This window comes from Phasianus colchicus, chromosome 14 (assembly GCF_987193195.1).
Source record: "Phasianus colchicus chromosome 14, bPhaCol1.hap1.1, whole genome shotgun sequence".
Lineage (NCBI taxonomy): Eukaryota > Metazoa > Chordata > Aves > Galliformes > Phasianidae > Phasianus > Phasianus colchicus.
In genome coordinates this window covers 4,196,233-4,223,977 of record NC_143449.1, presented here as the reverse complement: position 1 = coordinate 4,223,977, position 27,745 = coordinate 4,196,233, and the positions used below count along the sequence as shown (strand labels likewise).

At 41.3% G+C, this 27,745-nt stretch overlaps 1 long non-coding RNA gene across 3 annotated transcripts in view; it reads right to left on the bottom strand.

The window, feature by feature from the left end:
* Positions 1-27,745, bottom strand: part of LOC149915975 (uncharacterized) — a 471,330-nt gene that overhangs the window by 231,460 nt on the left and 212,125 nt on the right. Inside the window, exon 5 of one of the 3 annotated variants that reach the window (XR_016470938.1) lies at positions 24,956-25,336. The exons of the other annotated variants lie outside the window; for them this stretch is intronic. This is a non-coding gene — a long non-coding RNA (uncharacterized LOC149915975). Of the gene's footprint in view, positions 1-24,955; positions 25,337-27,745 lie in introns of those variants that run through there. 3 annotated transcript variants of the gene reach the window in all.

The following is a 27,745-nucleotide window of genomic DNA, read 5'->3' as shown; positions in this document are numbered from 1 at the left end:
AAACTGACAAAACTCACTAGTCCAAGTTTTCCCTCAGGACCCAGGAATTACTAGAAGTTATTAAAATCTCCCAAGAAGTCGCACTGTATCAGAGTACTTTGAGGTATATTACTTTGGGTTTGTCGTTTTCTCTATTAACTTCACCAACAAAGTGGTGAAGCATCTCTTCCCTGTTTGCACAGCTCTTACTGCTGCATGGCTCAACACCTCGACTGCACATCTTGGAGAAGTGTGTTGCAATTACTGAGGAGGGGACTATTTTTAACAGTTCTCTCCCTTTCATTTCCAACTATATGTGGTTTCTTTACTACTTGATAGGCATTTCCTAATGTAATTTATGAGAGCAATTGGGGGTAAAAAGAAGCACTGCTTTTCTAACCAAAATAATAACAGTAATCTAGGACACTTCTAGACAGTCTAGTGTAATAGAAGGGTGGAACAGGCAATTCCACAGCACTAGAAATGGAGGAGTTGGTTCTCCTGATATAAATCTTTCAGTTACAATCTAGATGAACCTGAATACGTCATATAAAAGCTAATGCAGATGATCTTAAAGTCAGGAAGATCCACGGCTGTCCTGTAAACTTGCACTGAATCAGTGCTTACGATCTTTAGCCTTTTCCATCATTCAGCTAAAAATTGGTCTTCAGTACTTTAGCAGTCTTGGTCTCTCAAAACAATGAGCATTTGTAACCTACCATACTGATCCTGAGTTCTACTCTGAGTTCTACAGATGAATTAGTTCTGGAGTAATTCACTCTATTTCCTTACACTGCAAAAATAGACAGAAACTTGCATCCAAGTGTAGGCATTCATTTTATAATGCATGGTCTCTGCCTTGACTCGATCCTTGAATGACTCTCCTATCCACAACTTCTGCTACAACAGCAAGAAACACGCTAAGAGAAGTAACCCATCTTGAGTAGAAGTCTGTGTACTATAGCTCTTGATCTCCTGCTTTTGAGCTCATTTACTGCCCTGCTCTGCATATATCCTCTCACATCCTTTGAAGAATTCTTTTTAAAACATGGATTCTAGAACATCAAAATTTGGTGTAACGACCTCCACTATAAGAACATGACATTGCACCCGGGTTTTGAACTCAGTGTGCACAGCCTTGATACCAGCAGAATTTAATCAGTTTCACTGCCAAGAACAGGTTTCAGAAATCAAACTGATTGAGCCTCTAAGGGATTGACTTGAAAGCAAGGCATGCAGGTCTTTTTATTTCAGTATGGCCGCAGGACCATCGGCAGTAATTGCAGCAACACAATATCAATATCAAAGGTTTCCAGAGTCTCTTACAAACTGAATTAATGGTCACTGAGAAAGGTGTCAAGTTAAATTTAAGTTTGAAAGATACCTTGCAGAGAAGCTTGTAAAAGTGGCTGGGCCTACTGCACTAAGACATTTCTAATTATTCTACCCATACGCAGAAAAAGAGCGGTAAAGACGTTCTGATTTTTCCTTGAGAGTTCTATATTACCAGTAAAAAAAAAAAAACACAAAAAAAGAGATACAGTCAATGTTGAAATTCCTACCCCAAAGTTTCCCCTTTCTTTTAATGATTAAAACTTCCACAGCTGCTACTCTGGTAAAACTGAGCTCTGTAAATACTTTTTGTGTTTTCTTGTTTGTTTTTAAATAAAGACTCTTTTTTTTTCCACTGGCCCCATCTGTTAGTAGCTGCAGAAATTCAGCTCACAGGTAATTCGTTGTGGTTAGTGTGCTTTCCCATGGTTTTGGAGATAAAGGTGGAGGATTAATTCAAGCAAAACCAAGGCAATAAAGGCAATGATTTCAGAAAAGCGAGCACCAGAGCAACTGCAGTGATATAATTACACAGATGCACTCCCCTACACCAGTATAGGCAAGATCCACATCTCTGAACATCTACCTTTGAGAAAGACAAGCAGCAGCGATATTTGATGTAAATCCATCAGTTGTTGCTGATCAGAGGACTGGAAGCAACACTTATGTGAAGTCCCAGTTAAGACCCCCACTTGGAGAACACAGCTCCTCTGCACACACTGTGCGCTTGGTCCTTTAAAGACACCTTATTTTAACCCACAGAACCTCAAAACTGTATTTCAGAATAAAAACTGCATTCCAATGACCGCATCTGAGGTGAGAAAAGCACCTGCCCAAAAACAAGAAGTCTTACAAAAAAAACAACAACCAGCCTCAGATATGACAGAGACTCATTTTCACTAACATTTTGGCTAGAACCTAAGAACCTGTTTTCCTCTGACAAGCCCTATCATCCCATCAGGCTGAAGACCCACTGATGGGCTGGGCAGACCCACTCGTTCAGCCTTCCCCATGCTTTGACAATCATACTAGTCACCTACATGCCAGCTCCTTGAATGTATTTAAAAATTGGCCAAATGAGGCTAAGTCAGAAGATAATCCGTGTGGAAGTAGCTCGCAGCATTATCCATTAACATTGGTGCAGAGAGAAAGTTAATTGTTACTATTTCTTAAATTATCTTCACAAATTCTTACCCTCCCGATGAGCATTTCCAAGTTGAGATCAGCTTTCATAGTCACTTCTCTGATTTCCCCGTCATTGAGCTGAAACTTTGATTGAGGATGACAACTCTTCCAAGGACAATTTAAAAGTGACACTTCCAGCTGGCAATTGCCAATCACCCCTTCACATGCCTTAGTCATACGTTCTGCAGAGCTGTGGGGTTTTGACTTAACCTCATTTCACTTCTGACAATCTTTACAAAGGAATTATTTGCAGTTGCTACAGTGCGTGATAGGTTTGAACTCAGGTCAGGGAGACTGAATTAAAGCAGAGGGCATCCTCATGCTTTAATCATACTAACTTTTCCAAACAATATGATTTACCCATAAGCACCAAAGTACTGAATAATGGAAGAGGTGTCCCTTTGCAATGAGGATTTTCTTCACGACAAAAGGTTATGCTTTACTGTCAAAAACATCTAGAGGTCGCAGGCATTACAACCTACAACAATTCACTTCAATCTCCAAAGAAGTGCTTTAAAGTCTCCTCCTGCAACACCAGTTTGATGGCTTAAATTCAGCTGCTATTTTCCCAGCTCATCCATTCACTTCTTAGAGCGTACGTTCTGCACTGCATCTTGTGATGGTGACTCACACAGCCCCAGGTTCATTTGTATACTGTTAGATGGTGAATAGAAAGGTGAGACAGTTGCAAAGATGTGTTTCTTAAAGGGTTGCATTTATTGTGCTGCCCCACTGGTGCCAAGTAAATACAGGGATGCACTGTTAACAGAGTAAGGCTATTTCTTCAGAAAGGGAAGCAACTGTCAGAAAGATATATCAAAGCAAACCACGTACTATTAGACAAATTTAGTAAAGTTAAATCAGTTCAGTCTCAAATCAGTTCAATCAGTAGGAATGAAGGATGTTACTCTCCATATCAGTGAAGGTAAAAGTGCTGAACCTACAATAGGATGCTGTCACCAGCGCAGCCCCAGCATCAGAAGTACACACAGACAGAACCTCGTAGAAGGAGGGGGTGCATGACTCAGCATCACTGAACTCCAGAGCCATTCACTGCTTTGAGCTAACGATCACATCTGGAAAAGCAGAGATTCACAAAATTGAGTTGGAAGGGACCTTTAAAGGCCACCTAGTCTAACCCCCCTGCAATGAACAGGGACACCCACAGCTCCATCAGGTGCTCAGACCACAGTCCAGCCTGACCTTGGGTGTCTCCAAGGATCAGGCACCCACCACCTCTCTGGGCAACCTGTGCCAGTGCCTCACCACCCTTATCATAAAATCCTTTTTCCTCCTATCCAGCCTAAATCTCTCTTCTTTTAGTTTGAAACCGTTTTCCCTTGTCCTGGCACAAAAGACCTTGACATCTGAACAGTCAAACTTTGCATAAGCACTGCTGCACCTAAACTGATTCCTCTCCCTCTCCTGCCCTACAAGGCACAGCCTTGGGCACCCCAGCCACGATAACAGAGCTGCAGGGCCCCCTCCAGAGGTAGCAAGGTTCTTTGCTACCCCCAGCACAGCAGTGAGCCCCCATCACCTGTGCTTCAAGTAAAAGCTGCACAGTAGCTGCATGCAGAACCCTGCACAGCCCTGGGGAACCAGCATCATTCACTGTTCTCATACAGACACCCAGCTCTGCTTTACCCTTCTCACAATAGAAACAATTGATCCTGTGGTATTTTAGACATTTTTTTTTTCCTGTTATCTTATTCCGTCTTGTAAGGGCAAGCCAAAAACGTTTAAGACAGATGCTAATCAAAGTTATAGGAATAATCCAAGACTTCTATTAAGAACAAGCAAATATTCTTTACCAACACCACCCACAAGCACTAGGCTTCTTTTTATAGACCATTGCAGAGCAAGATAATTGCTTCAATAACTTTAGTTTGTTAACAACTGTTGCAAGGTGTGGGTGAGGTGGGTTAACCAAACAAGCAAATCATTATTGGATTTCTTCTTTAAAGTCACAGTATGGATTGTTTCTTTGAAACTCTGACATGAATCCACAGAGCAGCAGAACAGGAAAAGAAAAAAAAAAAAAAAAACAATGATGAAGACTTAAATGGAGCAGAGGGAGAGCTTTAAAATGTAACAGCATGTCTTATTGGAATAAGCTGTTAGTTGGACCACAATGACTCACCCCTCAGCTCTGCTGCACAAGAAGAGCAGATTTCAACTTCCTAATCCATTCAAAACACAGCGTTGCTGTATGAATGCTTTGCCTTTAGCTCCCGCCCATAAGGAAGAACATTATCATCAGCATGACTATGAGAAAACCCACATGCACCACATTACTCAGATTTGTTCTCCTCATACATTCACTTGAAGTTCAATGTTTGTGCATTTCACTCCTGTTATCTCAAAGTCACCGGAGAGAAATCTGGATTCCTCTCTGACTCTTCCATCAGCAGTAGATGTGCAGCTCTGCATTGCACTCACCAGGCACTAAGGAAGCTCTCCATGTCCAGCAAGGTGCAACAAGACAAGCCCAGCACCGAGCTCACCTGCCCCATGCTTTGCTGACAAGTTCCAAAATTAAATGAACTCGGGTACAAATAAACATAAGACAAATACACAATGCTAAAAATAGAAGTAGGAATTAGGATACAGTTCCCACCTCATGCGTATTGGAAGCATTCAAAATTGTAAAGATTCCACATAATCTTTAAAATGGATCGTTCCACTTGACGCGAGTCAGTTGATCATGTAAGTTGCTCTGTTTTGTCTACCTTCTACCTTTTGTCTACCAGAAACTCTGTCTTGCAAAGTTCATCACCTGTAAAATGTACGACAAAGGATCCTTTTGTTTTCAATTAAAAGCTCACAATACAACGTACCACTTTACCTCATTCCCACCCCCCTTCCAATAAGCACAGATTTTTGTTTTCCTTGTTAAACACTGAAGCAGTTTCTTGCAGTCATGCAAGTGAACAGCACATTTTTCAGGCAGGCAAGAATTAATAAAACCTCAAATTCTTCTTTTAATGGAAATCAAATCAGATCAGTCTCCTATTAGGCGGGACTTGTCAGCGTTACAGCAGAATGCCCACTGGCTGAGTTGTTGATTTATGTAAGTAAATTGTCTTCCTCTGCACATAAGAAAAGATCTTTCTTGGTCACCATGTGAATCCAGAGCATGCCATTTGCCCAGAAAGGGATTTACAGACAAGCTTTCAGACTGCTTTCACAGCCCAACCTGCAGAGTTTAACCTATCGTTATGTAAAATGGCAACACACGTTTCCATGCTACTTTTAAATGCAGATCTATGTACGCAGACTAAATTAACATAGTCTCTAATAAGCCTCACTAGTCCATCAACTAAGAGCAGATTGACATTTAAAACTGTCAAGGAAAGTCAATGTCTGAAAAGGATTAATCTGCAGAGAGCCAAACCTTTTCAGTTGCTTAGGATCATAATAAAAGGCTATGAAGAGGAAACAAATACTTGGGAAACCTTGACTCAACCCAGTGACATAACTACAAGGAGCTCGGGTGGAGCAAAGAAGATTCTGCTTCTTCTGGTGCCTCGCAAGCTGGTGAACACAAGGAGCTCACAGTTCTCTGCCCTCTCCCATTGCTTACTTTCCCATTTCATACAAGCTTACGCCACGTATCCACACTTAGACATACAACTCTTACTGCCTTTGAGGGCCATTCATCTATAGGAGCATACATAGGAGCTTTGCTTGCTGGCTGATGCCACCCCTTCAGGGCACACACCTACAGGTAGGGCACTCAGAACATCCCACTGAGACCACGGAGTGTCACACAGGGCAGGTACACAGCACATAAGAAATAGCATTCCACGTTACCTTCCCAGCAAAGAACTTCAGTGCAAGGACTGCCTTTGAACTGTGTGTGCATAACACCCTGAGCAAGGCCTTTGCATGATGCTACAACATGAATAATTAAAAGATTCAGTCTGAGCTAATTAAACTGCATCCCAGGGGCAGGACTTACAACACTGTTCCTCCCAGTAGTTCAAACCAACTGTGTATGATCCGAGAACACCTCGGATGTTTCATTTGAACTTTGCATCCGACTTCTCCCCAGCAGCCCCACATTCACCCATCACCACTTACACGAGATGAGTTCCTGAAAAGCATTCCTCTCTGTACCCAAGTCATGCACTGGAGCTGACTTTGAAGAAGTTTGATTTCCCAGTTAACCCCACTGCACTAGAAAAAAGATTTTGCTATTGTTTCCTAAAGTACTCAGTTGAGCTCCTTGGTGCTACTATGCTGCATAAAGCCTTAGATTAATGCCTTTTCTACTTTTTCACTGATGAAGGAGTTGTCAGATAAACGTGCCCTTTAGCTAGCTGTCAGGGAAAAATAAAGCCTCCTGCGGCATGCAGGAAAAATAGCACAGAGCAGAAAGCAGGATTTTGTATCCCATAGTGGGTAAAATCTGTATTAGCTGAAAGCTGGCTTCCATTTGAAACAAAAATGCAATCCCCTGGTGAAAATCCCAAATCTTCTGCAAACACATTACTATTCACAGAAGGCACCACTATCCAGCAGCACAAATCTTACCTTTTCTGCTCTCTCCAAAGGCTTTATGATTCCTGTACCCTCTGCATGGAGGCAGCACAGTCGTCAATGAACAGCAGGAGATGTTTTATGCTGAATGACCCCACTGAAAGCAGTAAAAATTACAGACTCCATACTTCTTTCACCACAAACAGAAATGGCAGAGTGGGAAGAACCACTTCCTCAACAGCTGAACCAGTTTGGTTCCGCAGTAGGTAAAAAAAATGAGCCCCAGGTGCCCACAGTGAGCCTGAGAACACCCCACAACAACCCCAGGTGCCTGCAATCAGGCCAAGAACACCCAACAATCCCAGATGCACTAGCCTCCATTGAAGACACACTCAGAGCAAAGATGTCATACATTTGCCTCTTCTACTATAGGCAAGCAGCTGTTCTGTGAACTTTAGAAGTCACCTAAGGAAGAATGGTAAATCTGGGGGAAAATGATCCAGAATACAAGGAAGCATTCCCCCGTGGGCCTCTGTTTCTCAACACCTGAAGCTAGGGCTGCAACATTTCTTCAGAGAGTTTTCCTATCTCGTATCACCCATGTATCGATTAAGTCTTGTGCTGATCTTCATCTAAAGATAAGAATGGAGGGAGAGTTAGGGATTTTGCTTCTGCTAATGCAGCCCAACTCTGCCACGCAGGAAATCCCTAATGCTGCAGAACCACACTGCTCCCCCAGGCAAAGCACAACCATGTGAGGAAGGGGAGAACGAGTTGCAGACCTGGCTGAACTGCCAGCAGGAAGTATGAAGTCAGGCAGACATTTCACGCTAGTTCTCACAATAAATAAAATTAGCTGAATATTTTTTTACAACTGTAGAAATTTAAAACAATTTGGTTGTCATCTAGCACGCACCATCGAGCCCTTAAAGCAATCTAGGTAATGTGGATGAGGGAACAACAATTTTTTTCGTAGCGTATATTCCACAGCTAACACAGAAATCAGCAGATGTTTTCACAATACTAGTTATTTCTGTATCTATAGCACTGCTTCAGTGCTGGAGGACATTCAGAATCAATCTGTACTTTTACCAGATGTCTGCAAAGCAGTAGCTGCTCCTTGATCCACTTGACTTCTTTAACGCCTCGGGATACATTCAGCATACATTTGGAAAGAAGCATTTGTATTGGTTCTACGGTTTTATGCTGATCATCATCCTGCTAGTTGTCATAAATAATAGGGTACTCTATAAGAGATGTGATTCTGGGTAACAGGACCAAGCAACTGGAAAAGATTCTCCCTCGAATAGGGTTTCAGATTTAAATAGAGATATTGGCTAGACTGGATGTATTTGCAAACCTATTTCTTCAGGCAAAGATTAGAAAGGCAAGGAGAATCACAAAGTCAATTTTAACTGTGAATATGCACTTAAAAAGCACATTAAATTGTATCCATGTCTACGCCTCATGCTTTTCTGTGGTGCCCTAGAATGAACTCAATGAGACTGAAATCTGGATGAATTGTTTTAGAACCTGAAGGAAGATTTTAACTGTTGGCAGAATTCAGAATTCTCATCTGTCCTTCTCCCACATGTGAACAGGAGAAAAAAAAAGAGAGTTGGACTGATGGGGCTGTACCTTTAACTTTGCATCTTGAGCCCTGAGTAAAAATACAGCCCAAATGGTTTGCACAGGTGTGATGTTTAAGGCTTCCCCCCTGAACTCTGCTCATGTCAAATGCAAAAAAAAAAAAAAAAAACAATTAAAAAAAAGAATCTGGAGAGCCTCAATTAAAAAAGCACAGCTATGATAAAACAGCGCAAGAAAAAAAATTCGAATGGATTGAAGCCTCCTAGGTTAAATAATTGCCTGAGACAGAGAACATTCAAGATGGTTTTTTAGTAATTTGAAAAATGATGCAGCTTTTGAACGTTACTGGATAAACCTGGTTGTTTTAGATCCAAAATTTGATGGCAACATCTGACAGCAACAGCTGTGAGGAGTCTCCAGGGCCAACATCCAGTCACAAGGTTGGGTGCCATGGGTGCCATGCACAAAGGACTGGGGCACAGGCAACAAGGCACTGGGAGTTCAAAGGTTAGAAAGCATTTATGGAGATAGGGAAAGCTCATTTCATTGAATGCTTTTGTAGATACTTGTCAGTTGTTTCTTACCTCTCTTAAGGAAAGGGGAGGGTAAAACATCGCTACACAACCCAGGGGAAAGAACCAACATAGCTGCTGGTGTGTGTAGCTCGTACATCAACCTTGATTTTTATTTTCCAGACCACTGAGGAGGCCAGGGATGCAGGTGAGTATATTCAGAGGCCGTCCCTTTGTGCAGCTGCATGTTTGAATTGATGGAACAGGCCTCAAAATGACAGATGGATGCCTCCAGCTATTTGATACATTCACTGAATGAATAATAAATAAAATGGCAGTGCAGTGGCATTTTAAGGGCCTGAGACTCTACCATCTCCCAGAGAAACAGGCTACTCAACTTCAGATGTTTCATAGCAGAGAGCTTTGAAAGTCCAAAGGCCTTTTTTTACTGTTTGGACTGGGCAAAAATTGATGAAGCAGAATTGTGGTTTCTGTTATGGAGAAAAGGGCTCCTCTCTATTACTAGAGGGACAAAATTACACCAGCAACTTCCTTCTATTCATTAGGCACTATATTGCCTGTAACAGTGACTAGTACACTCTGGCCATGCATAAGCTCCTTGTTTTCCTGCCATCCCCTCAATAGCAGAGCAAATACCCTCCCTATGAAGCTGCAGCCACTGCTGCTGAGATGGATCATGAAACCCTCAGAGCAGCCTGCAGTTCAAACACAAACATGCCACTCAGTTTTGCTACAGATTTACTCCACTCCCTAACCCAACACGTTTGCTGTGATGATAGATGCCACTGTATGATGGTAAAGTCATGGCATCTACCAACACACAACTTCCCAATTTCATTTAAAAACAAACAAACCATATTGGTGCTCAATTACTTTTAAAGTTATTTAGATGAAATTTTACAAATGAGATCTTGTTTAATCTCCATTACTGTCATCACTAAATTGCTGCTAGCTAGGTGAGGTAACAGCTGAGATGTGCCATGATATTACATTTAAATGCAGGTATTTGTACAAGAATTGAGTGGTGCCTTTTAAACCAGGCTCATGTAAAGGCAGAATATCATTGTCTGCCTTTGCAGAAGTTGGATGCAGCCTGGTCCCTATTTGCTCTTCAATCCAGACAGAAAAAAATGCATGCCAGCTGCTCCTGTGATTGAGATTTGCTTCCTTTCACTGTGTTTTCACAATGGGAAGTGTTGCCCACTGCTCTCTTCAGAGTAAGCCTGCACTGAGAGCTGCAGAGGACACAGCAGGACCCACAGGGGACAGCTATCCACATAGCCAGAAGGTAGCACTGCCACAGGGATGTGGCCAGGCTCAGGAAGGAACCACTACCCCCACACAAAAGCATACTAAATGGAGTTATCTCCTCGAGACTTCAAGACCTCCTTATTTTCTGCTGGAAATAACTCACCTGCTTATCCAAAAAGTAAAAACCAATTGAGGCTATAGACATTGCACCTCCCAAAGCAAACGCTAGTCTTCCAGTTTCTGGTGGCTGCACAGAAACAAGGTGTCTGCAGCCACAAGGTCTGCCAGTAGGTGTTACCTAGTGTGTGCAATGACAGACTTTGTCCAATCCTGCCTGCATCACTTTTCTTAGCAAAATCTTTGAGCAGTTACACGAATGTCTGCAGCACACCTGTATCCCCTGGAAGAAAACTTCCAGCCCGGAGGCAAGAGCTGTAAAGCATAAGGTTGGGGATTATAGACCTTATTTACAAGAGCCATTCTCTTAGAGACTTTGTGTATAAAATCATAGGGATATATTTTTCAAGAGGGAAAGTGCATTTCCCATGGAATCACTCTTGAGGAAATAATGCATACAAACCACTTCCTTTATGACATAAGTGTATCTCCAGATTAATTTATTCTTTCTTGAGGAAGTCATCCTCTGTTACAGGGCCTCCCGAAGGGCCAGGCTAGCAGTAGTAGCTGAGAAATGGGCTAGCATCACAGGAAAACCTACACTATAGGAGAAGAACCCTTCCTATTTCTTCCAAGCCCTCCAGATCTTAATCCTGTTTGGCTGAACTCCTCCCAAAGCCCTTCCATCAGTCACCTTTCTGTTAAACAAAGAAAACTAACTGTTCTGGCAATATTTAGCAATATCTTTCCTGGACTTTATTGCATCTTGAATGAGATGGATCTGTACAACAGTTTAGATAACAGAGAAAGTCCTGGCAGCGGCTTAAAGCCTCCCTGGACCCTCTGCCATGAGCTCTGATGGTCCCAAGTGGGATGAAGATTCTCATCCAGCACCAGCAGGCTACACAGTGACATAAAAAATCATACTTGCTTACAGACATACCTAAAACTGAGCTGCATACATTATGCATGTTTTGCACACTAATTCAATAATTACGTTACAAGCTTGCTGTGGTTTGCTTCCTTTAATACAGAATCTGCCCCCAAGGAATTAAAGCCCCTGTAACTGAAAATACACAGCAGTGTCTAGGAAAGCACTGAAAAAAAATGGTACTGACAGCCTCCTTAAAGGTCACTATACACAACACAAAAATCTGCTTTGGGAGAGTGTTTGCTGCTTGCTTCACTGCTAAATTAATGATCGTTTTCTATCTTGCTGCAGGGATACAAAGTCACACAGACCACGCTGGCTTTTCACTTTCAGGGGAGATAACGCAGATCTTTAATAGCTCAATACACACCTGGGCCTTACCTGCACAAGCACTATCTCCAGGATCAACTGCAACAAATCTCTAGCTGGGAGTACGGATTGGCGACAAGTAATCTCAGTGCAGAAACCTTAAATCTCATCACTTTGCACCACAGTTGGAGACACATCCCAGAGCTGGTTCACCTTCGGGGCACAGCGCAAAGCTCATCCATCCACTCTGCTGCTGAGGGAGGGGGAAGGGGCACATATATCTGTTTACAGTGCTGTGGGTTTGGAAACCTGAGTTACTCTCCAAGATATTGAACTGAGTGCAGCATTGTTTGTATTTAACAGAATTTCTTCAAAAATCTTAAACAAGAAACCCCCTTTAATCTGAGCCTTGTAGTCTGGCCAATTTAAGCCTATTGACAACAGATTTGCTTTGTTCATCATCTCTCCTGGCTCATCCAGTACTCTGGGGCCAGTATATTGTAGGCAACCCAGTGAGCTGAATGTAAGAACCAAATATTGGGTGTAGGTAGAAAATAATTATGCAGATGGCAAATATTTCAATGAGGAGGATATGTCCTGAAGTGTTAATGGTTTTCAGATGAGAAGGTACATTTAGAATGGAAAAACAGAAAGCAGGAGCTGATAGCACCCAGCAAAACAAAAAGACCGGCTTTAAGTTTAAACCACAGGAAGAGCAGAGAGGTGTCTCATTACTGCTTACTTCAAAATAGATGCACTGACGTCTCATTCCCACTTACTACAGTGATGCACTTATTTTGGGGGATCTAAATGCCTAAAAAGTTCTGCAAATTAGCTAGAGTTTCCTTTCATTCAAGTCACGCTTTGAAGAATTGAAATTCAACAATTAGATAGCAGGAGAAATGATCTGAAGTGTAGCAGTTTAAATATTTTTTAAAAGTCCAGTATGATAATTTAAATGTTTAAACACTCAATTATGTCTTTTCTTTCTTTCTTTCTTTCTTTCTTTTTCTTTTTTTTTTTTCTTTACAGAAGGAAATAGAGCCATCTGGCATTTCAGGGAATTACAGGACTTCAGTGAGTTGTACTGAGTGCTTACTGCTCTAGTAGTGTCTTCTATAGAAAAGCAGTGTTTGTGTCATTTAACATCCAGATATTTTGCCTTGGAATGCATTTTCTGCATTATCTGTACCAGGAGGTTTCACCACTATACAAATACACTTCTCAGTAACAGAATCATAGAATGGCCTGGGTTGAAAAGGACCACAGTGATCATGTAGTTTCAACCCCCTGCTATGTGCAGGTCGCCAACCAGCAGCCCAGGCTGCCCAGAGCCACATCCAGCCTGGCCTTGAATGCCTGCAGGGATGGGGCATCCACAGCCTCCTTGGGCAACCTGTTCCAGTGAAAGGAAATCATTTTCAGGTTAAAACCAACCCCAAATTAAAGACTGAAAATCTTGTCATTTTGCAGAATTTAAGTTTTTGGTGAAGGAAAAATTTTTTACTTTTGCAGAAATCATATTTTTTCTATCAGCAGAATGTCTCAGAGAGGGTCCTGACCAACGCTGCCTTCCTGCCATCCAGGCGATGGTGCTTCTGCAGCTGCAATAAGTATTAAAATTGTGACTCCCAGGGACTAGCAAAGGTACTGCATCTTCTTGCTCTCATTACAAAATCAAAATAAAGAATAAGAAAAGGTTGCTTTAAATTCACAGCCACTTGAAAGGTCAGAGAAAGTATTATACTACTACAAGATTAGCTAATTATATTATTTATGGAGAGCATTTGTTCTGGGAACAGAGATTAGACGTAACTACAATTGGATGTGTCTGTGACAAATCTAGAAATTAAACAAAGCTCCCCTAAAGTCAAAAGACAAGAATTTTTTTTATCATAAAACCACTCTGTACATGTGGTCCTGGCAGCAAACCTGCTTTCCATTATGCATTACCCTGGGAACTGCTGCTGGGTAACTAATAGCTCTTAGCATTGTGCCTATAGCTGAGCAACTGCTGAATGCTCCCACTGAGTCGGTGTCCATTGAGAAACCCTTGCATCTTTAGTTTCAGAAGTAAATCTCACACTTATGCTCTAGCTGGCTGGTAGGAAAAACTGTCATATTTTAGATCTCTTCTGATTTCCTACTGAACACTTCTGAATTCTTGTTATTCATGAAAGGGGGCAGTTCCCAATTATATAAGCAATGTAACACCAGATTCCAATTGCTTATGGTATGAGCACCAAAGCATTCAGGATCTTTGGCAGTGGATGCAGAAGTTTAAATAAAAATGTTATGGCTTATGTCAGAAGATAAGTCTTCTGCTAGATTTCCTCTCTTTACATAATTTAACTTCAAAGCATTTTAAAGGCCAAACTTGTCGGAACAGGTTGATTTTAAAGGTTGAGGGGAAGAGGTTCATTCTGCAACAAAAAAAATTACAGCTATAATTAGGCATTACACTAAGCCCATTCTTGCTCATCCTGCTTGATAAACAGTCATTACTGATTGCTGGAAGACTGAATTCCCCAAAGAGATCTAATGAAAGATCCACTCTGTGTAATGGGGGAGATAAGCAGCCCTGAAAATTAGGGGCAAATGTTCCGCAGAAGGTCAAGAGTAAGAAAGTAACTTGATGTGCCTAAACCTCATTGCTCCCTGCAGCACGTTTAGTCCTTTAGTATGGGCTGAGGTGATGTCACAGCAACTGCTCTATCTACTTTTTATCCTCTTTCTTGAGTATCATCAGAAAAGTAGAAAATAATGCAAAACCATATGCAAATCCAAACCTTCAGGTTTTGTCAATTCTAATAACTATCTTGACAATCCCAGTCACCTTAAAAAACCTTACACAGCCTGGGGAAAAGCAATAGTTGCAATGTGTTAATCGCTCTGTCAGAAACTTGGCCATGTCCTACTCCCCACCCACCAATATGACTGCAAAAAGAGGTGAAAATAGGTCTGTTAACTGGAGGGAAAACTCCTGACATGGGAGACAGACAAGCAGTGGCTGTCCCACAGGAGAGAGATGTTGCTGAAGCCAAAGCAGAGCTCACCCGAACGTGGCTGCAAAGCCAGGCACAGAGAAACCAGGACCCTAACACTGGCATTTCTCCCTGAATTCCACTGCAGCACACATAGCCGTAGGGATGAAAATCTGGCAAATTGGGCCTGCTCAGTCAGTATGTTTACTTGTAATAGGTTTTCTTTACGTTAATGAGATCTTTGTCACCTACTGCCTTTCCCTCTGTAACACACCTTTTCTTCGTTGTTTCCATTCTGAGCCAAAGTAGTTCTTCAGAGTGTTGCTTAGCAATACAGAAATGGAAAAAGATATGCTTAGTCCTTCTCCTCTGCTAGAAGTCCTATAGCAGCCATTGCTAGAGAAAAATTGACTTTTCCATTATCTTCTTATTGTTTCCATAGCAGTTTTGCCCCTTTTCCCATGGCATTTGCTTTAGCTTCATCCCCACCTCAATATTTTCACGTTAACCTTTTCTTAGACACAGCATCTATCCCCCCCCCAACCCCCCCCCAGACATCTAATACACTTTTTTTTATGGGAATTTTCCACCTCATTCTCAGATGAGCTAAACTCATTACAGATTTAAGCAAACAAATCCTGAACATTGCAGGACAATCCCTGCAGGAGAAATAACCTCTGACTAAGTAAAACACTTCCTTTATCTCTCACAGCCAACGCTCAGTTGAGTTTGTGGTGAAAAAAAAATGCCAAATAGAAAGAAAAAAGAAAAGATGCTGAATCCCAAGGTAATTATTCTGCAGTTCAGAAATCCAAAAGCTTTCATTCTTAGCAGAATCCCTGGCTGTTAATTTTTAAGACCCACGAATACGAAAGCTGCTTTGTACTCTCACATTTTGGTGCCTGATATTCAAACAAGGCTCACAACAAACCTAATAGCTCAGTGATCATGCACACTAATAGGACTCCCTACAGCTCCCTCTGAGAACTGGAGGTGAACCTTTCAGGCCCAGTTTCATGGAAGGCCACAGTACAGATGCTGTACCTCTGTCAAGATTTTGTCATGGTGTTTCTAAGGACTGATGAGAATTTGTAAAATTGGTGTTCTGGAATTTGTTACCAAGTGTAAAGAAATACAAAGTCATACCTTAGCTGCAGGTAAATCAAATGATGCACGGGTGTACTACTTCTCATTCCATCATCATAAAACAGGCAGAAGATTTTTGTTTGTGTGTTCAGGCTGCAAGCCTTCTTAACTTTCTGCCAGGGCACTTATTAGATTTATGGTGCCAATAATCATGTTAGTGCAAATGGTTAAGGGACAGTTTTCTGAAGAAAAATCACTGCTTAGGAGGGAATTATCCATATCTAATTACAGCTCACGCTGCTGCTGGACATTCTCCTTGTTCAATTGTCACCTTGTCCATTGTCATCTTGTTTTAAAAGGCACTGAATATGCTTCAGGCATTGGATTGGGTATTTGGAAATCAAGGCCTCACATACAACTGTGACAACCTATCAGTTCAACAGCCACACTGCAGATCAGCCATGCTGCTGGTGAGAAGTGAGACTTCTGAGCCTTCCCAGGATAGCTGGGAGCACGGAGTGTCTGTCATAGGAAGGCTCTATAACAGCAGTTCCATATCCTTCCCACTGCAACAGTGCCATTTCCTCCTGTGGTACCTTTCCCTTCCCCAGCAATTTGTACTGCTCAGTTCTTGTCCTGCAACAAGCTCAACCAACTGGGAAGCCTTCAGCACAGCACGAAGCCTGCTGTGGGCCTCTTGCCATGCAGTCTCTGCAGTGAGGACCAGTCTTGCAGTACTCTGCTAACATAGGGACAGTGCCTTGTGGAGGGAGGCCTATGCACTGGTGGGGGTCAGCACATCATTTCACAGAAAATGCTAATCACAGCTAATGAGCATGCAGAGCTGGGGATGCTGCAGCACGGTCGCTAATATCAGAGGGACTGGGAAAGATCCACAGCTCTCAGCAACTGCAGCCACGCAGATGAGCTGAACACGGTGTGCTACAGCAAGATTCTTCTGTGCAGACTCCTGCAGCACTTCTAATTGCACTGCCTTTAAATTTGTAAAGAGCCTGGAGGCTCAGGGTCCCATTCATTAACAGTTCAGCAAAATCTCCCAATCCTGGGCAGAGTGCTCCCAAAGCAATCGTATCTCTGGCAGAATCAGATCCTGAGCCTATATCTCTGACTCTAACCAAGAAATTAATTATATGAGATTTATTTATTTTTTCATATCACAAGCATGGCACTTTTATAAAAATATTTTGCAGCACGAGACGTTTTCATAAATGCATCACTCATGCAAAGATTTTTGTCCAAGCCATCTTCAGGAAATTATAATGAGCATCAAAGACCAAACTATTCAACAGAAATCATTTTAATATTAAAGTCTCATAAATTCCTCAGTGAGTAATTCTGCTTAGATGAAAATCAAAACCAAAATGAAAAATTGACTTATTTATTTGAGAAGGCATGGAGAGCCTCCTCCTTCTGAAAGCACGTGAGGTGGGAGCAGGCCTGCCTGGGCTCAAGGCTCTGCCTCCACACAGCTCCAACACCCTGGCACACCAGGGCCCAGCGTGCCCAAACCATCTACCCAACAAAATAGAACCAACAGCTCCATGTTCTCTCATCAGCTACCTTGCCTTATTCCACACTTATGCCATGGAGCCAGATTGCTTTCTTTAACTTGTCTTAAAAACCTCAGGGACACTTAACGTTTTATTCTGGATCTGTGATATTAGCAGTGTTTTGGCTGTAGTTCCCTTTCAGCAGGGAAGGCATCTGAAATTTTCTTGCAGCTGCACAAAGTTCTGCACCAGCTTTTCATTTCCCCATCAAACGGTGTCTGAAGTCCTTAAAAAACAAGCGAGCAAACAAAATGTACCTGTTTAGGTGAACAGAAAAAAGTGAAATCTAAGGTAAATTCAGCATAGCAGAAAACTGAGTTTACTCTAGACTGTATTTACCCTGTCTTTATTTTCTTATTCCTCAAGATGCTTTTTTTCTCCCTACAGCTCTTCTAACCACCACCATCGCAAATTTTACCCGTCAACTCATGATTTGTATTTTTCTTTCATCCATGAAATAGCTTCTATATCTCAAAACCAACATTAAAATTGCATGGTCAATGTTTCTGAGCAGGAAAGATCAGTCAACAGGGGAGTTTGCCTCACTATCCATAATACATGCTCTGGCACTGATGCCATTTATGCATCTGCTTAACCACACAAGACAAACCTCGACAGAGAAGATGGGGAATTAAATGACATAACACAAAAGTATTTTAATTAAGCTACAAAAGCATGCCACCTGCTCCCCCACCACGAGTCCATTACTGACACCCTTGTTCAGGCTGACATGGCTGAGGGTCAGCACTGCTGCCTATGTAATGGTAGCCACAGCTCTGGGAATACTGAGAACAGGTGGCAGTCATCCCAAGGCATGATGCTGCATTTTGCCCCATTTTGGAAGGACTAATCTTTGCAGTCACACCGGAGCACCGCTATAATACAAAAGTAGGGGTAAATACAGTGTAGAGTCAACTCAGATTTCTGCTATGTGGAATTTACCTTAGATTTCACTTTTTTCTGTTCACCTAAACAGGTACATTTTGTTTGCTCGCTTGTTTTTTAAGGACTACAGACACCATTTGAAGGGGAAATGAAAAGCTGGTGCAGAACTTTGTGCAGCTGCAGGAAAATTTCAGATGCCTTCCCTGCATGAAAAAGGGAACTACAGCTGAAACACTGCTAATATCACTAGATCCAGAATAAAATGTTAAGTGTCCCTGTGGTATTCCAGAGGAATAAAAGGATAAAATGAACAGTTTGCAAGCTAATTCTCCATATGTAACAGAGTATTTGTGCAGATTTAGACAATGATCTTTAGGGATGCTAAGGAGAGATGGGCTCCCAACTCCCATTGAAAAGCAATGAAAACTCACCTATTAAGGGATTTCACATTCAGATTCAAGGTTTTTTTCCTCCACATTTCATCCTTTAGTATGCAACGTTCATAAAATTAGTGAAAATATCTGAAAAGTTGTTTCAGTCAAACATCTACAATTCCAATAGCTTATGTTATTGCAAGTACCATCCTGGGGAAAGGGAAACATGAAAATAATGATACAATCTGGACTTCCCAAGGGTAACAGGAAGGGAAAATAAACCAGCAATGAGTACATTACTAATTCTAAAACATTAGTGGTACATACTGGAAGTGAAGACAAACAGTGTGTGTCTGGTCAACAGGTTAAATACATTGCAACAGAATTTGAAAACTTAAGAGAATTGTAGATCAGGGGAAAATGCATCATGTGACACCATTTGATGGTTTTCTTTTCATATTGTTTTGTAATCAATGTAGAAAAGTTAAACAGATGTTTCTGGCTTATATTTTATGGATAACATTATAAACGAAAGAAAAAGAATTTTTCTGAAGACATGAAGGAGCCAGCCAAAGCTATTTCTGAATTAACAGGCCCAGATACAGAGCACAGAGCTGAACATTTCTCTGAACCACTGAGGTGCACATTTAGCCTTCTTCAAAGTCAGGGAAATATTAAGGGCTTTGGGATTTAAAAGGAGAATACTTTAGTATTTAAAAGGAGAAAGGCAATACAGAACTAGCAGTGACTAGAAAGGTACAGGTTAACAAATGGTATAAATCTGAGAACTGCTGCCAGTTAACTGCCATAAGTAAAATATACTGCTATGTGAGACACCTGGAGACCAGTCATGGCTTTCAAACAAAAACAGAGGTACAGAGAAAAACTTAAGGATCATCACAAGTAATTGCCTCACGATGATTTCCCAAGTCTGCAATGGCAGAAAGGACATATACCATCCCCACATGTTTAAAAAGGTGATAACTAAAGAACAAAGCATCACCTCTAAGCATAACACTGGGGAGAGCATTGTTAGGCTGTTGCTTCCAGCTCAACTCAAAGAAGATGTGAAAAAGGGATGAGCAGTTTAAAGAAGAGCCACAAATGTCATTCACTAGCTGGGAAGTGACTTGCACTGCAGGGGTTGAAATATTAAATAAATTTAGTTCTCAAGAGAAGCTACAGAGGACGCTTGATCACTGTATGTACAGGTGGAAAAGATAGGTGTGATGGCAGTTTTTCAAAGTTGTTGACAAAGGAAAAATAAGGTCCAACAGATGGGAATTGAAGTCGTGCAAATTCAACCTGGAATCAGAAGTCATTTGCCATCACAAGGACTAATTAAACACTCAATAGTTGTTTAAATTGAAGGTGATGGACTTCTCCAAATGTGAGCCTCTAAAATGAGATGAAATACTTTTTAATAGACGTTCTTTAAGCCACACATTATTTGAAGTGCTACACAAGATTCATCCTCAAAAGCCTGGAGGAATTGCATATGCTTTCTGCATATTAGTTAGAGCTTTGTATTAGCATATGTTACTTATTTCAATACCATATCAAAAGGCAAATGCAGACTGCTGGAAGGTTTTGGAATGACACTGGTCCAATTCCTTTTTGTTTTTCTTTCCAACTTTTGATATTTTTGTAGAAATTGTCTACAACTGAAACACAGACTGTGCTATGAGGAAACTCAGTATGCAAACACAGTTTCTTTTTCAAGATTAAAACACCTAGCAAATGTATAGTCACATGTTTTACCAGAGCAGGTAACCTTTTTACCTCATTATTTCAACTCAGCAACTGATTCTTGTTTGGTTGGTTTATTGCCTAATCTGCAGCTTTGGATCCAAGTTAACAGAGTTGGTGTTCTGGGGACGAGTCAGTTGCTTCTAGTTTCTTCCTTCAGTACATAAGCTGAAAATCAAGGTTCTCAAATTAATCTTTCACCAGGGTCAATGCAAGCATATCATAGAATGATATGATACAGAAGGGTTGAAAGGGGCCTTTGGAGATCACCTAGTCCAACCTCCTGCTGAAGCAGGTTCCTTGGAGTAGGGAAATGTAAGAAAAAATATCACATTAAAAAAAGGTTACATAGGTCTTTTCCATTCTGGATCTGCAAAATAAGAATGCCCATAAACAGCACGGAAGGGTTATACACAGTTCAAAAATGCATCACTGTGAATAATAAGGAAAAGGAAAACCTTTTGACCTGGCATCTCTGTGAGCCTTAGTGGAAATATTGTGAGAATGAGCATTCCAACACTGAAATACTCCAGTTATGCACTTTCAGCATGTTCCTGTGTTTTGATAAAATGTAAACTGATGGCACCAAGGACATTTCTACCTCTCAGAATGGTAACTAAAATGATTTTGCCCAACACAAAGCACTGGGAAATGCAGTCCATAAATGGGCTTGACAAACAAGCCTAGGATGATCTTTTACCCTCTCCTTTCACCTGATGAAAAAAGAGAAAAGACTCAGAGCAGGAGATTGCTGAGATGTGCACAGCATTTGACCGTCTGGGCCAAAATCTGTTTTCACTTGCACAGCTAAGCACAGCAGTTCTTACCCTAAATCTCAGGTGATTCCCCTGAAGTCACTGCAGTGTGAGAGGTTTGCAAATGGGGATATTTTGAAAACTGCATACATTTTATACATATACAATGAATGCAGTTTGCAAAAGCACTTCAGCTTCTGCTTCTTACGTTTAAGTATGTCATGGCTAGAGAAAATCAATAGCTTTCAGTTTATCCCATTCTTATTTATAACAGCTTATTACATTTTAATTAGCCCAACAGTTCTGTTGGATTTACAGGCAAAATGTACTAAAAGCTCATGTAAGCAATTGGTAAGTTATTAATGAACTATGATCAGATATTATAGAAGAGAATATTGGATTTCTCCATTTTGGACACAGTGACACTCAGCTATCTTGGATTCTAAATCACAAATTTATTTCCAGATTTTCTGTACTCAGTCATCATTCCTGCTTAATAATGGAAATTCTATATGATCTGCAAGCATGATTAGAAACTCTGATTTTCCCCGAACACCTCTTCCAGCAATGCCATCCAATGCAATTAATTACAAACAATAATCACAAAGAGTAGAGAGAGATGGAAGGAAAGCAGACATAAAGAAACCAGAAGCATCAACATCTGCAATTAATATGAGTGAAGGAAAAATGTGGGCAAAAACAATTATAGGACCTATGGTAAAATACATTGAAATCAAAAGAAGTCTTTCTTCAAGGTCAGATACTATCACACCAATTCTAATTCCTAATTCCAACACATCTCTGTTAAACATAATGACAGTATATGGTACCAATCTGTCAATGCCATGTGTGTCTCTCACCTTTGAGAGTTTCTGCATGGTTGATATTTCCAATAGGAAAATAATCAAGGGTTGGAACCCTAATTATATGCCACGTGGCAGGAATTTTAACAACCTAACTATTCATAGGGAAGGGGAATTAAATGTGATTTTCTAATAAGGACATCAGTATCAATATTTTGCACCCAAATATACTGAGAGAGCTGGCTGATATGGTTGCCAAGTCACTCTCCATCATCCTTCAGCAGTCCTGGCTAATCAGAAATGTCCTGGTGGACTGGAGACTTGCAGCTGTGACACCCATCCTCAGAAAGGGCTGGAAAGATGACCCTGGTAGCTACAGACCTATCAGTCTGACCTTGGTGCCAGAGAAGGTTATGGAACGGATAATCTCAGGAGCCATCGTGGACCAATTAAAGGTCAACCAAGGGATCAGGCCCAGTCAGTATGGGTTTATGAATGGTAGATCCTGCTTGACAAGCCTGACTTCATTCATTCTATTTATTCATTTCATTTCATTCTATGACAAGGTGACCCATTTAGTGGATGAAGTTAAGGCTGTCAATGTGGTCTCCCTGGACTTCAGTAAGGCCTTTGACACTGTCCCTCACAACATTCTCATGGAGAAGCTGGCTGCCCATGGTCTGGATGGGCTCTCAATCTGCTGGGTGAAACAGTGGCTGAATGGCCGGGCCCAAAGAGCTGTGGTCAATGGAGTTAAATCCAGTTGGTGGCCGGTCACGAGCTGTGCCCCCCAGGGCTCAGTACTGGGGCTGCTCCTATTTAACATCTTCATTAATGATCTTAATGAGGGGATTGAGTGCACCCTCATTAAGTCTGCAGACAACACCAAGTTGGGAGGGAGTGTTGATCTGCCTGAGGAGAGAAAGGCACTACAGATGGACCTGGATAAACTGGATCAATGGAACAAAGTAAACTATATGAGTTTCAGTAGGGCCAAGTGTCGGGCCCTGCATTTTGGTCACAACAACCCCAGGCAACCCTACAGGCTTGGGGAGGAGTGGCTGGAAAGCTGCCTGATGGAAAGGGACCTTGGTGTGCTGATGGGCAGTCGGCTGAATATGAGCCAGCAGTGTGCCCAGGTGGCCAAGAAGGCCAATGGCATCCTGGCTTGGATCAGCAATGCTGTGGTGAGCAGGAGCAGGGAAGTCATCCTGCCCTGTGCTCGGCACTGGTGAGGCCTCACCTCGAGTGCTGTGTTCAGTTTTGGGCACCTCAGTACAGAAAGGACATGGAGGTGCTGGAGCAGGTCCAAAGAAGGGCAGCAAGGCTGGTGAAGGGCTTGGAGGATGTGTCCTATGAGGAGAGATGAAGGAACTGGGGCTGTTCAGTCTGGGGAAGAGGAGGCTGAGGGGAGACCTTATTGCTCTCTTCCGATGCCTGACAGGAGCTTGCAGTGAGAGCAGGGTTGTTCTCTTCTCACTGGTGACAGGTGACAGGATGAGGGGAAATGGCCTCAAGTTGCGCCATGGTGAGTTTAGGTTGGATATCAGGACAAACTCCTTTAGAGAAAGGGTTGTTAAGCACTGGGATGGGCTGCCCAGGGAGGTGGTTGAGTCACCATCCCTGGATGTGTTGAAAAACCATCTGGATGCGGTGCTCAGGGACATGATTTAGCAGAGGGATGTTAGAGTTAGGGTAGTATGGTCAGGTTGTGGTTGGGCTTGGTGATCTTTAAGGGCTCTTCCGACCTGAGCAATTCTATGACTCTATGATTCTATCAGTTTACAGTAAACTAAGGAGAAAATCTCACAGCTATTCCTTTGATGGCTCCAACATATCTGTCTAAATAATCTGTTCATGTGCATTTGAAATAACTTTCAGAAGAACTGACTTACCAGCCTTGTGTCTGCTGTGGAGTTGTGACGCTCTTAAAAACAACAGCTGTATTCCTGTTGGATAACCTGGTTCTTCATAACATGTTCTATCAGCATCGTGATCCTTTCTGAGAGTCACCACTCTTCTCTCCCACTAGCCAGGATTGCAATGCTTTTTACTGACTGACCCTACAAATGTGTTACTAAGCTTAATTAGTTAATATTTCTTCAGTGCTATATAAATTCTAAACACTAATTTTAAGACTGGTGTAAAAGCTGTAATTTGCTGCCTAATACCAAATTTCTGGAAGAGCTGTTAAATATGCAAAAGACGTTCTGCTCTCTACTCCTAGATCTGTGGTTGTCACAGTGATTAAAACTCCGTGTTTCCTAAACAATTAACTAACAAAGTCTATTAAATCTCATTTTATTACTTTGAATGGATTGCGATGGTACAATAATCCAACTCAGCAGCGAGAGAGAATTTACATATTTTTCAGAAAATGGATGAGACATAAAATGAACGACATGGTGGATCAAACCAAATCCTAGCGTGTTCTCAGTCTCTTTTGCATTTGATTTTCTCTGCTGTACTATAAACAAGTTCTAGCAGCGATAGACTCAGATTATGTAGAAACTAAAGAGAGAGAAAGCTCTGTAGCCTTCCAAAACAATTCACTTAAGCAGAATACACACTTATCACTCAGCATGTTTTGACAAATTCAAATGTGTTATCAGTTCAAATGTTTATTTCCTTTGACTAGTAGTGCTGGAGACAGTACTGCATGTTGTGTGCCCCATGCTGAAACTTCAATTCAATTTTGTGGTTTGGAAAGTTTTTCTGTTCGTATTTCAAATGGAATATATGACCTGCAATTCATTTATATTTCCTGTGTAATTAGTAGCTGGCAAGTAAAACAAATTAGGTGCTTGATAAACACACACAATTATATTTTCAAAGCAGTTGTATTTATGCTTGGAAGGAAGGACAGTTTTATGAATGTGTAATCAAGGATGTAGAATTGGAAAGAAAACAAAATAGAGCATAGTTAATTCGGTGGTAGCGACAAATTAACACTATGCCAAGCCCCCTGCACATGCACTGCCCTGATAAACTTGTTATTGGCAAAGGCTCACTCCAAGAGGAGCTTGGTAATCCTTCTTCTGTGTTTGTTCTTTATTACTCCTTTGAGAAAATGTTGTTTATAAAATAAAGATCTGCACAAGCAAAGATAACAGAGTCCCCCTTTCCTGCCTAACCTGTTTAATAGCTAACAAGCTGGGGATATATCATGCTTTCTTTCTATTTCCTCTATATATTTGTGTACAGGTGTGTGCTGCACACCAGTGATTACCAAGCATTCACAAGCAGATGTGCCTCCGAATGAAAGATGAAGCTGAACTGAAAGTTTGTTTGAAATGCAAGTAAAACCTGGCAGATGGCAGTGTCCAGAAATAGCACCACTTATACTGAATTTTTTGTGGAGCTCCTGCTCCCGAGCACCAGTGAGAACAGGGGGAGGACGACTCAGCAGTGATCTATCTGTAAGGAATAAAAGGAAAGGCAGTTTTAGGGCCAAGGAGACCACTGTGCAGATAAGAAGAGGAAAATTAGCTTCAGATGTTAACATCTAAAAAAAAAAAATTTAAAAAGGAGAGCAACTTAAAGAAGGATCAGTTATTAAAAAAAAAAAAAAAAAGGAATTCAGAATATTTATGAGTTTATTCATAAAGGAAAACGAGCAAAAGGATGTGCAAAAAAGGACCATTTAGAAAAAAGGAAGGCAAAAACTCACGAGCTGTTGGGATCAAACAAATTGCAAATGAATATCCTAAAAGTTTTTGAGATATTGTGGGAAATCAACTATATGTTGAAAGAAATGGACATCTGCACTTCCAAAGAAGTACTAGAGGAAAAGCATATGCCTTTCAGTAATACCAGCATGAGGAGAGGAGGAACCCCAAATATAACATGTAATCTCTGCACCAGGTAACTCCATGAATTACAGCATGGTTTGGGGGCACAATGAAGTGCAGAAGCAGCAGCCCAAGATGTGCACTTCCTCTCAGCACCACACACCGTGTGCCCACAGGGGGCACATAACACAGCTGGTGTGTTTCCCTTGCCCAGTTCTGTTTGTGGTTGGCTGTGCCTTTGAGCAATTGTTTGAGCTGATTTTTTTCAGAAATTGCTCAAAGCTGAATTTGAGAGTAAATGTCACCTACAATTATTCAGCTCTTGGCCAACACATGCACTCTCCCTGTGGTGATAGGAAATACCCCTGAGCATCACTGTGGTCTTATAAGAGCAATTTGCACTTTGTGAGGGGATCATGCTTTTGCTTTCAATGTCTTCATGCATAGCAGCCCTCCAAAAGGCCTCGGTAAGGCTCAATAAAAAGGTCTGAAACTATCTGAATCGCTTTTCAAAATGGAGTCTGCCTTAATAGTGTCACATATATGTACAGAGAAAAACACACAGCCAATTCCAGGCTGACTGAGTGGCACCGAATGAATCCTATTGCTGCATTCAGTACAGAAAGGCTGGAAGAAAGGAGCTGCTCTCCAGTCATTGCACTGTGCTCAGGGTAAAAAAATATATCTAACGTTAACAGAGTAATCAGAAACTGTAAATTAAAATTGCATCTGGAGGTAGGAATAACTTGAACATCCTACCTCAGAAATGATGATTTCACCTAGTATTGCTTTCTGACTGCAAGTGATGTCAGATAACTCAGTAGTCTGAGATCAGCAAAGCCATTGGTCAGATTATTTAGATGACTTTAAAGAGATCCCTAATCATGTTGCCACCGTTCTGCACTTTCTTTAGAGGAAGCTGACAACCTTCCTGACAGAAGTTGTTACAGATGATTCAGATGAGTTGCTCATGACAACCACTTAGCAAAAACCTTCTAATGTGACTCACTTTAGGATGAATCATCTACTTTTTCATCGTTTTAAAACAAACTTCCCCATGTGAAGTAAAGATTTGTTGAAGAGACAATTTACAAATGCAAAGCTGTATATTTTATTAGCGGCGGAGTTGTTGGTTGGCCAAAACAAAAGCTGTGATGAGCAATTTCCACCTATCTGTAGCCTTGTAAGCAAAACCCATTCTGAATAGAATGCTGAATACTGTGACATCAGATATTCTGCAGCATGGTGGGTTACTGCAAGACGCTGCAGATTTCTGCAGTGTTATCCAAAATTTCGAGCTTTCCCAAAATTGTGATCATTGTACTGTGTTGTCACCAAGTAAAACCTAGGTGCAATTAAGTAAAACCTTGTGGAAAGTTTTGGGGGTTTCTTCTACTTTTATCAATAGATTTCCCTTAAAAGTTACTGTACACATCTTGTATAGCAACTGTGGTCTTCCTCGGCAATGACTATTTGTTCTGCTAAGAACTGTAGGCTTTTCAAACTTGGGAACTATTGAGATCTACTGATTGAAGATTTGTAGATAACACCTGAGGTCTAAGGTTTCTTGAAATGTCCCCAGAAGACCAGGATTTTGACTGGCTTTTAACACAGAGCTACACTGGATGAGACACATGTGTACTGCCTTTATACATTCAACCAGACACAGCAGCTGTTGGAAGAGTCAACACACCAGTAATCAAAGGGATCCCACGAGACTGGGACATTTCACTCACATTTCAGCTCCTTGAGAGCCAAGATCTATGATTCCCACATGAATAATCACACACAGATTCTCAGGATTCTGTACAGACCAAAACCAAAGAAAGTTGTCTTTATTGGTGCTATACTGATGGACTTCTGAGTCAATAGTATGGATTAATGGGCCTCTGCTAACTAGAGAGAAGCTAAACAGACAGCCCTAGGTTGAGGGAGGAAATTAAATTACTACTTACAGTCAATTAACAATAGGAATGTGACAGGAACACTGAAACCAAGGGAATACAAAGTCAAATTTGAAGCTCTGTCCTCATCT